Genomic DNA, 15144 nt, shown 5'->3' with positions numbered 1-15144 from the left:
CTTGAGATCATGACCTGAGCTGAAATCAAGAGTCAGACACCCAACCTACTGAGCCTCCCAGGTGCCCTGATCTGCACATAATCTTAAGAGTCCTCTTTGGTTTCTCTTTTTCTTTTTAGGAGAGATTGCCTTTCTTTCCACTGATCAAAAATGATTTGGGATGAAATCATTTAATAGCCAAATGTTTATTAGACTACGGTTTCTCAGCAGTTAAAAACAGTGCTTTGGACTGACAGTTGTCAAAGTGTGGTCCCCAGAGCGTCAGCATCAGCGTCACTCAGGAACTTGTTGGAGATAGACATTCTCAGCCCCTATCAGACCTACTGACTCAGAAACTCTGGGGTGTAGCAGTCTGTGTCTTAATAAGCTCTCCAGGGGATTCTGATACATGCCAAAGTTTGAAAACCACTGCTTTAAACCTTCCGTTAAGGGTCTAAAAGGAATAAATACCTCCCTCCCCCATCTTTTCCTTCGTGATTATTTTAAAGACTTAAACAGCCCATGACTTCAAAACAAAGCAGTCATACAACTGTGTTAGGGAAGGACGTGATTAGGTCATATAGTAGCCAGAAAGACAGAGCAGAACAGTTACTACTAGGAAAAGAACTCCAAGACCAGAAGTTGGCTTCTGTTCACGTCCTGCTACCATTCTGTTGTGTGACCTTGAGCGTGCTACTGAACTTCCCCGCGGTTCCGATGCCTCATCTGTAACTCTGAGATTCTGGCAGTGCCTCTCTTATGGGGAGGGTTGTTGCTGGGAATGAAGGATTCATACTGATACGTGCTTGGAACAGTGTCTGGCATGCAATGAGTGCTCTGTTAAGTGATTGCTCAATCCAATAAATGAACTTGAAGCCGAAGGGTTTCATAATCTGGGATAGTCCCCTACAAGGGGGACACAGAGCAGGTAGGTGGAGCAAGTCACACCCCATGCGGAGTGCCTTTTGCTACTGCCTGCTGGTGGTGACAGCCTGGGTATGAGGCCAGAGCTGTTCTCCCAGCTGTGGAGGGACAGAACTGGATCACCAGGGACTGCAGCGTACAGGAAATCTGTATATATTTAAGCAGGATTCACACTTGTGCCACTCTGAATCCTGGAGAGGGAGGCAGTAAGAAATGCAGTGATCCTTCACCAGGATGTGGCAGGTATCTGAGATCCCTGGGCCAAATCTTGGTTGTCAGAACTTCTGCATGTACTGCTTTAAAAAAAAAAAAAAAATCCATTCAACATGAACTAGGCACCAACATCCATTTCTGTTGGTTGCTGGTATATGCTCCATCACTTGGCAGATTTGATGTATTTTAACCTAGCTTTCAGCTTTCTGTAATCTCACTTCATCAATCCTTCTCTGCTCAGGCATGTCTGCCTTCATTTGGCAGACATGGCAGGTTTTTCATTTCCCCCATGTAAATGACTTGTTTATTACAGTAGGGGTCCCTGGTCTTTGGAAACAGCTTATAGATATCCTCACACAGAGCTGAGAAAGGGCTTCATGAATAATAATGCCCGAGTAAACCTGAGATGAGCTTGGACGTTGCCTCTTTGAAATTCATACATCATTCTAAGTGCCATCATTTAAATAGAATATGTGGAAGGCTTCCTGGGAAGGCTGGGTCTGAAATATGCTTTCTTTACAAAACTTATCATTTCAGCACGAAACAAACAAACAGCAGAAAGCAAAGGTGGGAGTATGTGATTCCTGGTATGTGTTTTACTTGAGCATAAAATTTGTTTTTCTGATTGTATTGGGACTTTTCACAGCCCCATGGTTTTAACTTTTTAATTTGCATTTCTCTTTCTACCAAATGTTTCTCAGCTTCCTTTGGATTTTTGGGAAAAAGCACAAAACTGAAGATGAGAAGACTGCCATCCAAGGTAAGTTATAGCTCAATTCCATTTATCTTGGGAGACAAAAGAGAATTATTAATGCATTTGTAGCATGGACTTCAGTTTCTGTCCAGACCGCAGCTCCTCGAACTTGGCTGTACGTGGGAATCACTTGGAGACTGTTAAAAATACGGGTGCTGGCGGGGCACCTGGGTGGCTCAGTGGGTTAAGCTTCTGCCTTGGGCTCAGGTCATGATCCCAGAGTCGTACGCTTGAGTCCTGCATTGGGCTCCCCAATGCTTCTCCCCCTGCCCCTCCCTGCTCTTGTGCACTCGCGCTCTCTCTCTTTCTCTCTCAAATAAATAAATAAAATCTTAAAAAAAAAAAAAAAAAGAGAGGGGCACCTGCGTGGCTCAGTGGGTTAAAACCTCTGTCTTCAGTTCAGGTTGTGATCTCAGGGTCCTGGGATGGAGCCTTACATTGGGCTCTCTGCTCAGTGGGGAGCCTGCTCCCCCCCACCCCTCGCCTCTCTGCCTACTTGTGATCTCTGTCAAATAAATAAGTAAAATCTTTAAAGAAAGAAAGAAAGAAGGAAAGAAAGAAAGAAAGAAAGAAAGAAAGAAAGAAAGAAAGAAAGAAAAGTGACACCTGTGACCCTTCCTGAGTGTTCTGGTCTGGGTGTGTCCTGGACACTGATTTTTTATTGAAGATACCCAGGTGATTCTAACATGCGGGAAGGTTTGAGAATGACAGGTGCACATCGTGTCAACTACATAGATTTGGAGATACCCAGCCATGCATAGAAAACGTCATATGACCCAGCCAAAGTCTATTTAGATGTGGATCGAGTGACCTCTGAGGACAGAACCCATCCTGAAGTAGGAAGGAGCCAGGCATACTCGGGTATGAAAGCTGGGAATTGTGCTTCTGGGTATATTCACTCTGCTCTGTCCGCTCCCTACTGTTATGGTTGCAAATCGCAGATGGAGGGAGAGAGAGGACTGAGTGGAAGTGGAAGTGCTTTTCCAGTAAAAGCTCTGCACAGCACTGGGGTCCTGCAGAAGTGGTCACAGAGTGTGACATAATGACACAGGGGAGGTGGACTCCTCTGCCTTGTCAACACACTATACAGCAAATCAGGCCTAGAGGCGGGAAGGCAGTGGGACCCAGGACCCAGTGAGCCAGAGTGACCTCCCGCAGCGCCCTGTGTGATCGGTAGTGATGGGCTGTGAGGGGTCAGGAGAGGGCTGCACCTCGTGGTACGCACAGCAGGTACTGCATCTGGCAGAAATGATGAAATGATGGGAGGACGGCAGATTTGTCAGAGCATTGAGGTCACAGACATGGGCAGGGAACAAGGTAACTAACATTGGCTTTTCATACTCTTGGTGTCTATCCACCAGCAGGTGAGGGCTGGGGACTGAGCACAGTTCATCCGTGTAAGTAAGGATGTGAAGATACAGCTGTACTGTTAAACAGAGAAAATCAGAATTCTACCTTCCTGATCATCTTGACTTAGCTCCCCTAAAGAACGGTTGGACATTAATAGGATGCCCTTGGTCTGAATTGAGAAAGTAGCTACGTAAGAAGGTTTTGGCCATTGCTGTGGAGCTGTTGTTAAAGTAATTGTTCATTAAATCCTTCAGTAGTCCTCCTAAGGCCCCATGTAATTTATGGGATTTATCAATTATCCAATTATCCAATTTATCCAATTATCAAAGGAATTTATCAATTCCTTTTGGAATTCAAGAGCGAGTCTATCTCGAATAATCGGTATGCTTCCATTTATGAGGTAGTAAGAACTGTGCAAACCTTTGCATTCCCGCCCTCCGCCCCTCCTCAGCCATCAAGAATTTCAAACCAAACACAGTGCTTTCTTGCAATAAATACAACCTCTGCTGTTAATAAGATCGAGTCCTTCTCATTGGGGCTTTGCTGTGGTTTAATAACTATCTCTATATGTGTCTTGTTTTAAACCACACAAAATATTTTTAAAACAAACAGGGTGGGGCGCCTGCATGGCTCTGTCAGTTAAGCATCTGCCTTCGGCTCAGGTCCTGATCTCAGGATCCTGGGATGTAGCTCCTCCCCGCCTTCCGTCTCCCTACTCAGCAGGAACCTGCTTTACCCCTTCCCTCTGCTCTCCCTCATACCCCCTGCTTGTGTTCTCTCTGTCTTTCTCTTTCAAATAAATAAAATTTTTTTAAAAAAGAAGCAAAGGAAAAACATGAAACTCTGAGTTAATAGATTTTTATTTTTAAGTCTTTTTTATAGCTTTATTGTGGCATAATATATACACTAAATTGAACATATTTAAAGTGTAATATTTGTACATTTTGACATAATATATACCCCTGAAACCATTACCGGGATTGGGCTGATGAGCTATTTATCATCCCCCAAAGGTCTCCTCGTGTTCCTTGGTCATCTCTCCCCCAGCTCTCCCTGTCCCTAGGCAACTACTTTTGCTTTTTGCTACTGTAGGTCAGTTTCCATGTTTTAGAGTCATACACAAGTTGATTCAAACATTACGTTCCTTTTCTTGTCTGAATTCTTTTCCTCGGCATAATTACTTTGAGATTCATTCATCTTATTGGACGCATTAATAGTTTATATTTATTGCTAAGTCATATTCTGTTGAACATATACATCTGTAATTGTTTCTGTTCAGGGGTAGAAAAACATTTGGGTTACCTCCAGTTCTAGTTACTACACACAAGCTGCAAAAAACATTCATGAGCACGTCTTTGTGTGGACATATGCTTTCACTCATCTCGAGGAAACAAATGTAATGGCTAGGTTATATGGTACGGGCACAGGTAGTTTTTTAGAAACTGCTGCCATGTTTTGAGAAGCGAGTGTACCATTTTACATCCCTATCAGCAGCATAGGAAAGTTCCAGTTGCTCCACATTCTCCCCAACACTTGGTATGATCAGTCTTTTAAATTTTAGCCATCCTAATGGGTAAGTAGTCATATCTCACTTGGGTTTTGGCTTGTATTTCCCTAATGACTAATGGTGCTGAACATCTGTTCTTGTGTTTATGTGCAGTCTGTATATGTTTGGTGAGATGACTGGGAATCTTTAGCTAATCTTCAAAACTTGAGTCGTTTGCTTTCTCATGATTGTGTTTTGAGGTTCTTTATATATTCTTGGACATAAGTCCTTTATTATATATGTTATTTGAAAAGTATTTTCTTTTTTTTTTAAGGTTTTATTTATTTATTTGACAGACAGATCACAGGTAGGCAGAGAGGCAGGCAGAGAGAGAGAAGGGAGGAAGCAGGCTCCCTGCTGAGCAGAGAGCCCGATGTGGGGCTTGATCCCAGGACCCTGGGATCACGACCTGAGCCAAAGGCAGAGGCTTTAACCCACTGAACCACCCAGGCGTCCCAAAAAGTATTATCTTATAGACTGTGACTAGTTATCTCGTAGACTATGATGGTTAAGTTCACCATTTAAAGCACTCCAGCACCATCCAGGCTTGTGGGACTGTGAGAAGTGGTGTTCAGAATTACCACTCTGAGACTCTGCAACATCCTCGGGCATCCTTCTGCCTTGTGGTTGGATTCGCTGAGTATCCTGGGTGGGTGTAACTGGCCCCAGTTCATTCTCTTGCAAGCCTCGCTTTGCCTCCCCCTCCTCCAGCCTCTGCACACAACTGTTATTGAGATATGGATACCTGCTCATTGAAAAGACCTTTATTTGCTAAAATAGCACTCGTTACTCTATTTTTAAAAAAAAATTATTTATTTGAGAGAGAGAGAGAGAGTGCAGGGGGAAGGGTCAGAAGGAGAGCAGAGAGAGAGATTCTCAAGCAGATTCCGTGCTTAGTGCAGAGCCCATTGTGGGGTTGATCTTATGACCCTGGGATCAGGACCTGAAACCAAGAGATCCATGCCTAACCCACTGCACCACCCAGGCACCCCAGTACTCCACTAATCTTTTATTTTTTTTTTTTAAAGATTTTATTTATTTATTTGACAGACAGAGATCACAAGTAGGCAGAGAGGCAGGCAGAGAGAGAGGAGGAAGCAGGCTCCCCGACAAGCAGAGAGCCCAATGTGGGACTTGATCCCAGGACCCTGGGATCATGACCTAAGCCAAAGACAGAGCCTTTAACCCACTGAGCCACACAGGCGCCCCATTTTTTAAAAAAGATTTTATTTATTTATTTATTTGACAGATAGAGATCACCAGAGAGACAGGTAGAGAGAGAGAGGAGGAAGCAGTCTCCCTGCTAAGCAGAGAGCCCAATGTGGGGCTCTATCCCAGGACCCTGGGATCATGACTTGAGACGAAGGCAGAGGCTTTAATCCACTGAGCCACCCAGGCGTCCCTCCACTAATTTTTTTTTTTTTTTTTTTAAAGATTTTATTTATTTGACGGAGAGAGACACAGCAAGAGAGTGAGCAAAAGCAGGGGGAGGGGCAGGCAGAGGATGAAGGAGAAGCAGTCTTCTCGCTGAGCAAGGAGCCCGATGTGGGGCTTGATCCCAAGACTCTGGGATTGTGACCTGAGCCAAAGGCAGATGCGTAACGATGAAGCCACCCAGTCGCCCCCCACTCCACTAATCTTTGATCTGCTTCACATACAGGAGATTGGAAGAACCTCATCTTTTTCTCCAGGGACTAAAATCTGGCTCTGCTGGGGTCGGGGGAGAAGGAGAACCTAACAGTCTACCTCTTGTATTTAGGTTGAATCAAATGAAATTACCGCTTTTTTTGTTGGTCAGAGAGTATCCAACTGTGGGTGTATTTGTATTTGGTTGCCAGAACAAAATAACAAAAATCTGGATGGCTTAAACAGCAGAAATTTACTGTCTCCCAGCTCTGGAGGCTCAAAGTCTGAGATCAAGGTGTCCGCAGCCTTGGTTGTATCTGAGGGCCATGAGGGAGAGTCTGCACAGACCTTTTTCCTAGTTTCCAGTGTTTGGTTGGGAGTTGTTGGCTTTCCTTGGCCTTTAGATGCATCACCCCAAAGTCTGCCTTTATTTTCACATGGTGTTCTCCTTGTATGTGTGTCTCTGTGTCTGAATTTCTCCTTTTTATAGGGATACTGATCATATAGGGTTAGGACTCACCCTAACAACCTCATTTTAATTAATTATATCTGCAAAGACGCTATTTCCAAATAAGGTCATCTTCTGACATACTGAGGGTAAGGGCTTCATCATATGAATTTTGGGGGAATATAGCTCAACCCATAACAATAGGCAATTGCATATAGCTCAGTCTAACAGAAACTTTCAATCGATGAACTTGGTTTTTTGCTCCTGACTTCCTTACACATTCGTCTTTGGATTGGTTCCTCCTATTTCTAAATTTTCCAAGATACCTTGGAGTCAGAGTGGTTATGTCTCATTACTTTTCTCATCTCTCCATCTCAGAGGTACTTAGAGTTGACTTTTCTTCTCTAGGTCTGTTATGCCATTTGACATTCATCCAATGAACTCTTTATTGAAGTTGAGTTGTTGCTTTAAAGTCTTTGGTTTTAGCTTAGTCAGAGGTTTTTGGGGAGTGTAAAGATCTGCTCTGCAGGTCTCCTGTATTTAGAACAGGAATTTAGTGTCAAGACAATAGAATTTGGACTCAGAACACTTGGGTTTGGGCCATGACTCTACTATTTACTAGTCTTATGAAACTGGACAAATTGGAGGCTCGGTTTCCTCATCCGCACAATATGCAAACAATGTTGCTTGGTGTCTAAATAAATCGTGGACAAAAACATGGGGGGTAATTTTCATGAACATAATTTGTGTATGGTAAGGCTTTATCTAACCATTAATTATAACAACAAAAAGAATTATATTGCTGCTGTGGAGAACTACAAAATTAACAGCAAATATGCACTGAGAGTTTACTTCTCAGTTAGTTCTTAGCCTCTTTATACATTGACTCATTTAATCATCACAGCTGCTATTTCAAGTAGTTAACCATATAGGCTCCACTAGAGGGAGGAGGAAACTGAGGCACAGAGGGGATGTGTATTAATCCTCTTTAAAAATCCCCTGCTCTGCATAAGACCCAGACAAAGCATTTGTCACTTTCTCCCTCCGCAGAACACTCTCCCCAACTCTCTTGTCTCACACTTCCTTTGCTGTCAGAGAAGGTAATTTCTCTCTTCTTCATTTATTGTTTTCTTTTCTTCTATATCTCATGAGAACTCCCACTGCCCTGCATTCTCTCTCATTCTATATCATGCCACTTTCCTCTATTTGTAGGTTCAGTTTCTTACCCATCCAGAAAAGTAGAGGGGTCTAATAAAAACAGGAAAACTGCTCAGACTCTTGTCTCTTTTATCTACCTTTAATTGGAGTCATCCCTTTTTGTGTCAGATAGCACTCAAAGTGTACCTAGACTCGATTCACATTTCTTCTTAACTCCTGCCATCTAGGTTCTCATCTCTCCAGTCCAAACACAGTATGGAAGCAAATCTCCCTGAATTTCCTTCTGTTTTATCTTCCTTCCTCTCTTACCCTTCTCTGCCTGTATGAGACTTCTGGTGGTGTCCATCTGAGTGAAATCACGTAGTCCTGAGCTCGCTCTTTGTAGCTAGTACTTTTTTTTTTTTTTTTTAAGATTTTTAATTTATTTATTTGACAGATAAGATCACGAGTAGACAGAGAGGCAGGCAGAGAGAGGGAAGCAGCCTCCCCACTGAGCAGAGAGCCTGATGCGGGGCCTGATCCCAGGACCCTGGGATCATGACCTAAGCCGGGGGCAGAGGCCTTAACCCATTGAGCCACCCAGGTACCCCTGTAGCTCGTACTTTTCAGGTTTGATCCACTTGCCTGCCTTCCTACCTGGACCACTTGATCTCCTCTGTTTCTCTATTTCACTTTGAGAAATATTTCTGTTTCCTCTCTTTCACTTGGCGAAATTATCCCTACTTGATACCATATTATATGTGAATATTTTCTTTTCTGTCTGACATCAGTTGTCTTCTTTCTTCAGCTTGTCTAACTCCATGGCCAGTATTTTTATAAGAGGCAGGGACTGGTGGGATAGAATGAAATCTAAGTCAACTGTTTGTTTCTTTCTTTCTAGAAATAGACTGTTGCTTTGACCACATCTTTTTGGCTTTTGAAAAATTACTTGAGGGCTTCTTTGTATTTTCTCAGTGGTACAACTGGTGGTTTTGGAGGTAACAGGAATAATACAGAGAGCGTGGGAGGAGAAATAGACTGACAAGATGGGAATGAATGAAGGCATTAGTGATGTCTCCTTTCTTGTGGAATGGAGTCAGGCCAAATCTGGTGAAGGAATAAGTTCTAAATGGGTTGAAATGTTGAATCTTGGATATCAGCATGGATTGGAGTCAAGAAACTCTGCCATAGGGTAGGTGAGTGATGGCAGGTGAAAATGAGAGAGGTCTAGATTGGCGATAGGCAAGATAAGCAGTAGTTGATTCTGGAGCTTCTTAATGGGTAGAGGACCTGAGATTTGTGGTTCGATGAGGTACGGGGTTAAGAGAAAGAGAAGAGTCAAGGATTGGTGTCATTTACTAACAAGGAAGGAGCGGAGTAAATCCCACAATGTGGTTTTAGAGGTGATGTTTGAAGTAGTGAGATGAGATGTTTTGCACAGGCTAGCAGATGTAGAAGAAACAGTCTTTTTTGGCTGGAAGAGTTCCCTCCTCTAGATTTAAAAGCTTTCTCTTGGTGTGAATTTTCTGACGGATAAAAAGCTCTGTAAACTGGGTGAAATGAGTGGCGGCATGGGATGGTTGGCAAGGCTTCACACATCCATCACACACACAGGATTTTTCCTGTACTCATTTCCTAATCAAAGATGGCAAATTATTTCATGTTGCCTGCCAAAGTAGAAAAAATAGTCCTCATTCACAATTCCATGTGCCATGTGTGGAATACTAATAAATCAATATGATTTACTATAAAATATTTAATAGAAGTACATTTTCATCACTGATTCTAATAAAAGTCATACAAAGATTTGATCAATATTGATATCATTTCTAATTTGTTTTACCATATAAAGCTGTTCTTTTATGTTGGGAACAAAGCAAAGTTATTTCTGACTGGATAGAATTTGTAGTAGAGCAAAGATATCAAGAAAAAATTAGTTACCGAAAAACATGATCAAATAAAAATTTTATTCTTTAAAATTTATAAAAAGGATTAGGTTATAATTTTGAGATGTGCAGATGCTACAACCTCAATCTGCAGATAATACAGCAAGCATTGATGTCAACTCAGCTTAAATTCAAATGCATGTAAAAGCTACTTTGGTCTTTATTTTTTGAAACTTAAGCTTTTTTATGGCTTTAAAACTAAATTTGTTGTTTTGGGGCCTGGCTCAGTACGCTAAATATCCAGCTCTTGTTCTCAGTTCAGGTCTTGATCTCAGGGTCATGAGTTCAAGCCCTGCACTGGGTTCCATATTGGGCGTGGAGCCTACTTAAAAATTAATCAATTAATTAATCCTTTAAAAATGGTTAATCCATAAAATTGATAGATATTTATTAAATACCTACTATGTGTCAGACTCTGGGTTAAATGCTGAGTACACTTAAGTGATGGGAATGAACTAAGTCAAGGCTTCATGGAGATTACATGATTGTTTTGGTTTCAGACATAAAGATGAAACAAATCTCAAATAGTTTGAAATGCTTACAGATTTCAATAATTTATTTGTTTGATATGTTTTACATGTTGGGAAATAATTTCTTATGTTTACCTATATTTTTTTGACTGATTGATCTATCAGAAAGTAATGATCTTTGCAGAAAGTAATGTACAATGAATTGGTTTAAAGCACACAACGCGTGAGGATTTATCTCTGTTTTACAAAATTCTAGCTAGCAACTCACAATTATTTCAATCCTGTATGTCTTCTCTTTCCTCTTTTGTAACTACTAAATTAGAAAATTCAACTGGACAGTCAGTATAATTTAAAAAAATCAAATAAAGTTCATTTTAGTTTCTTTGAACAAAATTTTAGGGTGCCAGTAAAATCATTCAAGAAGCCAATATTAAAATAGTCACAACTCTCAAGCTCAAAATCAAATTAGGACCCCGAACCAAATGGAAAGGTTTGAGATGGGTTTTAAAATTAATGATGTGGGCACCTGTGTGGCTCAGTCATTAAGGGTCTGCCTCCTGCTCAGGTCATGATCCCACGGTCCTGCGATCAAGTCCCACATGGGGCTCCTTGCTCGGCAGGAAGCCTGATTCTCCCCCACCCACTCCCCCTACTTGTGCCCCCTCTCTTGCTGTGTGTCTCTGTCAAATAAATAAAAATAAAATATTTTAAAAAAATAAAAAAATAAAAGTCATGAGGTATGGTGACTAACATAACACAATAAAAAAAAAATAAACCAACAAACATAAAGTCATCTGTAAGTAAACTGTAGAACAGCACACTTGGTTGAATAGAGAAGTACACAGAATAAGATTTCCAACAACATGCACATTTAGCTCTATATCAAATGATCAGGGTCATGCTTAGGCGAGGTACACAGCATACACTGTTGTGTGGCACAACGCCATATGCAGTGTTGTCAGATGTCATTATACTCATAGACTTAGTGTCATCTGATTCATTATGCGATTTTATATTCTCCACAGAAAAACTAAGGCATCTCCAAGTTCATTATAATAAAACTCAAGTGGAAATTCAAATTAATAAAAACCCCAACCTTTAAAAATTCATTTTCTTCTCAAAATTTAATTGGAATATCAGATGAGATTATTAAAGGAAAACATTAATTTGAAAATCTCTTCTATGATCATATCACCAAGTGAACCCTAACACATATGTATGTTTGTATCTGTGGATACAGACGTGGACACACACACACACACACACACACACTTAAACATTCCTACTTGATGTGTATTAAGAGAGAGGTGCTTCTACATTCCTTATGTCCATATGTTCTCCCCTCCCCCACAGGATGAATTTCTGATGATGAATAAGAAATTTACTTTGAGGTATTTTCCAGTGTAGAATAAACTATCCAATGGCCTCTAAATTGGTGTAACTTGGGCCATCTTGCTTGGTTAGAGTGTACACTGGGTTTTTTAGGACTCAGAGAGTGAATCACTGATTCTTGTCAGAGGGTGAAGGCCTGACAGCTTCTGCTGGTGGAGTGAAATCATGTCTCAGGTCTAAAAGTATCACACTTGGGGTCAGGAGCCCTCACTTGGAGTTCTAGTTCTGCCACCTTCTCAATGTGTGAAACCCAAGCTTCCCCAGACTTGACTAACTTTTGAGTATAAAATTAGGTTGTATCAATGGTCTGATTTCGCTTTCTTCTCACCTGACTTAAAAAAGAACTCATAATCCTAAAATAAATCCCTTTCTTGAGGTATCTCATGCCTTTAGCAACTGTCAATTGGAGTTGTTCCTCCAGAAAGCCCCTCTAGATGGATCCACATACACATGTAAGCCTCCTTGAACATAATGGAACAGAATTTTCTGCCTTTGTACTTGTACTCTCTAGCTACTAGGTTTTGCGTGTTAAATGGAATTCTCTGAATCCAATGGAATTTTAATATCTGCAGGAATCTCTCAATGCAGATACTTAACACTATAACCCTTCTCTGGCAAAGCTAAACCAAAGGCAAGGCCAGGCTCCATTTTCTTTGACAGTGGTGGTTGAGATGCGCATGTTGCACCAGTCAGGGGCAGAAAGATAGCTATTCATCCCTGAATGGCACCAGATAAGTAAGAGATAGTCTGAAATTTCTGCTGGGGTTTTCAATGAGAAACCTCCTACATCTGTCTAATTTTCTGTCTGTGACACTTTGCAACAACTTGTGGCCAGACTCTCTATGCCAGAGTCTAGCGGCTTGACTTTTAGTTCAGAAAAAGAGTGCTTAAACGTGGTAGCAGTATATGCATCTCCTATGTTAAGGTGGTCCAAAGGCACACACTTTTAGTTATTATCATCTGCTTCTAGCACTAGCTCTCCTTACTTCTCCTCCCCGCCTGCTCCCCTCCCCCAGCCAACCCCAATGAAAAGATGTCTTACGTTATCCTCTTGGACGAAACAGCTCTTCCTCCCAAACTTCCATGTCTCAGGCAGCACCTACAACTTAGGCAAAATTCTTTTCCTCCACTTCAGATAGATTGACCTCTTTAAGAGCCATTCCTGTCTAGTCACCCCAGGATCAGTGCAGAACAGTGGAACCCTAGGAGATTTACTCAGAAATTAAGTGTTTATCCACATCCAGAAAGAATCTCAGACATTTCAAGAGTGATGAGTCTTAAACATGCACTAAGACTGTCAACTTTGGTGTGAAGTGCTGTAAAAGAAATTATTGAGCTAGGAGGCTGATTGGACCACACAGAGTTTTGTCCTGGTCCACTGTCTGACAGACCTTACCTCCCAAATAATAGCTGACTCTGAGATGCGGAATGCTCTTTGTAAGACTTTCATGCCTCGGCCAGTGCTCCTCCCCCAGCTGTCTCTGTGACTCGTTTAGCTCACAAAGTCCAGGAACAACACTTATCCATCTATATCTGTTAACAATCAAAAAAATGGGCAGAAGATATGAACAGACACTTCTCCAATGAAGACATACAAATGGCTATCAGACACATGAAAAAATGTTCATCATCATTAGCCATAACGGAGATTCAAATTAAAACCACATTGAGATACCACCTTACACCAGTTAGAATGGCCAAAATTAGCAAGACAGGAAACAACATGTGTTGGAGGGGATGTGGAGAAAGGGGAACCCTCTTCCACTGTTGGTGGGAATGCAAATTGGTGCAGCCACTTTGGAAAACAGTGTGGAGATTCCTCAAGAAATTAAAAATAGAGCTTCCCTATGACCCTGCAATTGCCCTACTGGGTATTTACCCCAAAGATACAGATGGAGTGAAAAGAAGGGCCATCTGTACCCCAATGTTTATAGCAGCAATGGCCACGGTCGCCAAACTGTGGAAAGAACCAAGATGCCCTTCAGTGGATGAATGATAAGGAAGATGTGGTCCATATACACTATGGAGTATTATGCCTCCATCAGAAAGGATGAACACCCAACTTTTGTAGCAAATGGACAGGACTGGAAGAGATTATGTTGAGTGAAATAAGTCAAGCAGAGGGAGTCAATTATCATATGGTTTCACTTATTTGTGGAGCATAACAAATAGCATGGAGGACAAGGGGAGTTAGAGAGGAGAAGGGAGTTGAGGGAAATTGGAAGGGGAGGTGAACCATGAGAGACTATGGACTCTGAAAAACAATCTGAGGGGTTTGAAGGGGTAGGGGCGGGGGGAGGTTGGGGGAACCAGGTGGTGGGTATTGGAGAGGGCACAGATTGCATGGAGCACTGGGTGTGGTGCAAAAACCATGAATACTGTTATGCTGAAAATAAATTTAAAAAAATTTAAAAAAATCAGTCAGTGAACTCGCTCCATAGCTGAATATTACTTGGCTTGCCAAATTATGAAAACAGAAATCCCCATTGTTAGTCTGATGCTATTACCAATCAAACGCTTTAAAGCCCCCAGTAAGGGGGTAGGAAAACATTAGAGGGAGGATAAAAATGGCAGTGGGGCCCCAGATAGTATCTGGCAAATGGGGAAAGTTAGTTGGATTGGCCACAACAGTGGCCAATTAGACAGCATCACCTGCCTGTACTGACTTTTGTCTCACAAACTTTTACTCCTTTCCTTTTTTTCTTTCACTGTTAACTAGCCCAGGAAATAGTAACATCATCTCTGTTCCTCTTCCCCCAGTAACACGGAATTTAAGGCCTTGTTGACTTAGGGGCCAGATGTAAATATCCTTCAATCTAAGGGCTTAAGATTTCTCCCATATTCCATGAACTTCTGATGTAGCAGAAATTTCCCCTCATATCATCCCATTCTGAAAACATCTCTCTGACCAACATCTTTTCCTTTTAAGCCTATTTTCTCCCACCAATCTGTTAGATCTTCTGTAAAATGAGATGACACTCATTTCTGAGCAGGAATTCTTTGTATGTGCTTACTCACTTTCCCTCTCCAGAGCTTCCTTTCTAATAACCTCTGCTCATCAAAGAATATTTGCATCTTCATCTTCCCACCCACTCTTATGTCTCACAGCATAAATGATGTCAGATTCACTCATTCTGCCAACTATTGCAAATCAATAGGAGTCCTACCATTCCCCTCCCAAATTACCTGAAACTGCTTGCAGCTGGAGTCAATCGTATTTTTCCTACCCTCTTCTGCCAGTTAAAAACCCCCAAATCTGTCTGAGACACACTTTTCTTTAGGATCTTCAAATGGTAGGTACTCCGGCTTGCTTCCTTTTCCTGTCATAATACAACCTACAATTCAAATATTTTCGTGAT

General features: G+C 41.6%; 1 long non-coding RNA gene across 2 annotated transcripts in view; it reads left to right on the top strand.

Annotated features, from left to right (window-relative positions):
• The first annotated feature begins 1815 nt into the window (after positions 1-1815).
• Positions 1816-15144, top strand: part of LOC131840371 (uncharacterized) — an 87277-nt gene continuing 73948 nt past the window's right edge. For both annotated transcript variants that reach the window (XR_009357332.1, XR_009357331.1), the window contains exon 1: positions 1816-1876. This is a non-coding gene — a long non-coding RNA (uncharacterized LOC131840371). The remainder of the gene's footprint in view (positions 1877-15144) is intronic.

Source organism: Mustela lutreola, chromosome 9 (genome assembly GCF_030435805.1).
Source record: "Mustela lutreola isolate mMusLut2 chromosome 9, mMusLut2.pri, whole genome shotgun sequence".
Classification (NCBI taxonomy): Eukaryota; Metazoa; Chordata; class Mammalia; order Carnivora; family Mustelidae; genus Mustela; species Mustela lutreola.
Note: the sequence above shows the minus strand (reverse complement) of the source record. Positions and strands in the feature narration are given on the sequence as shown.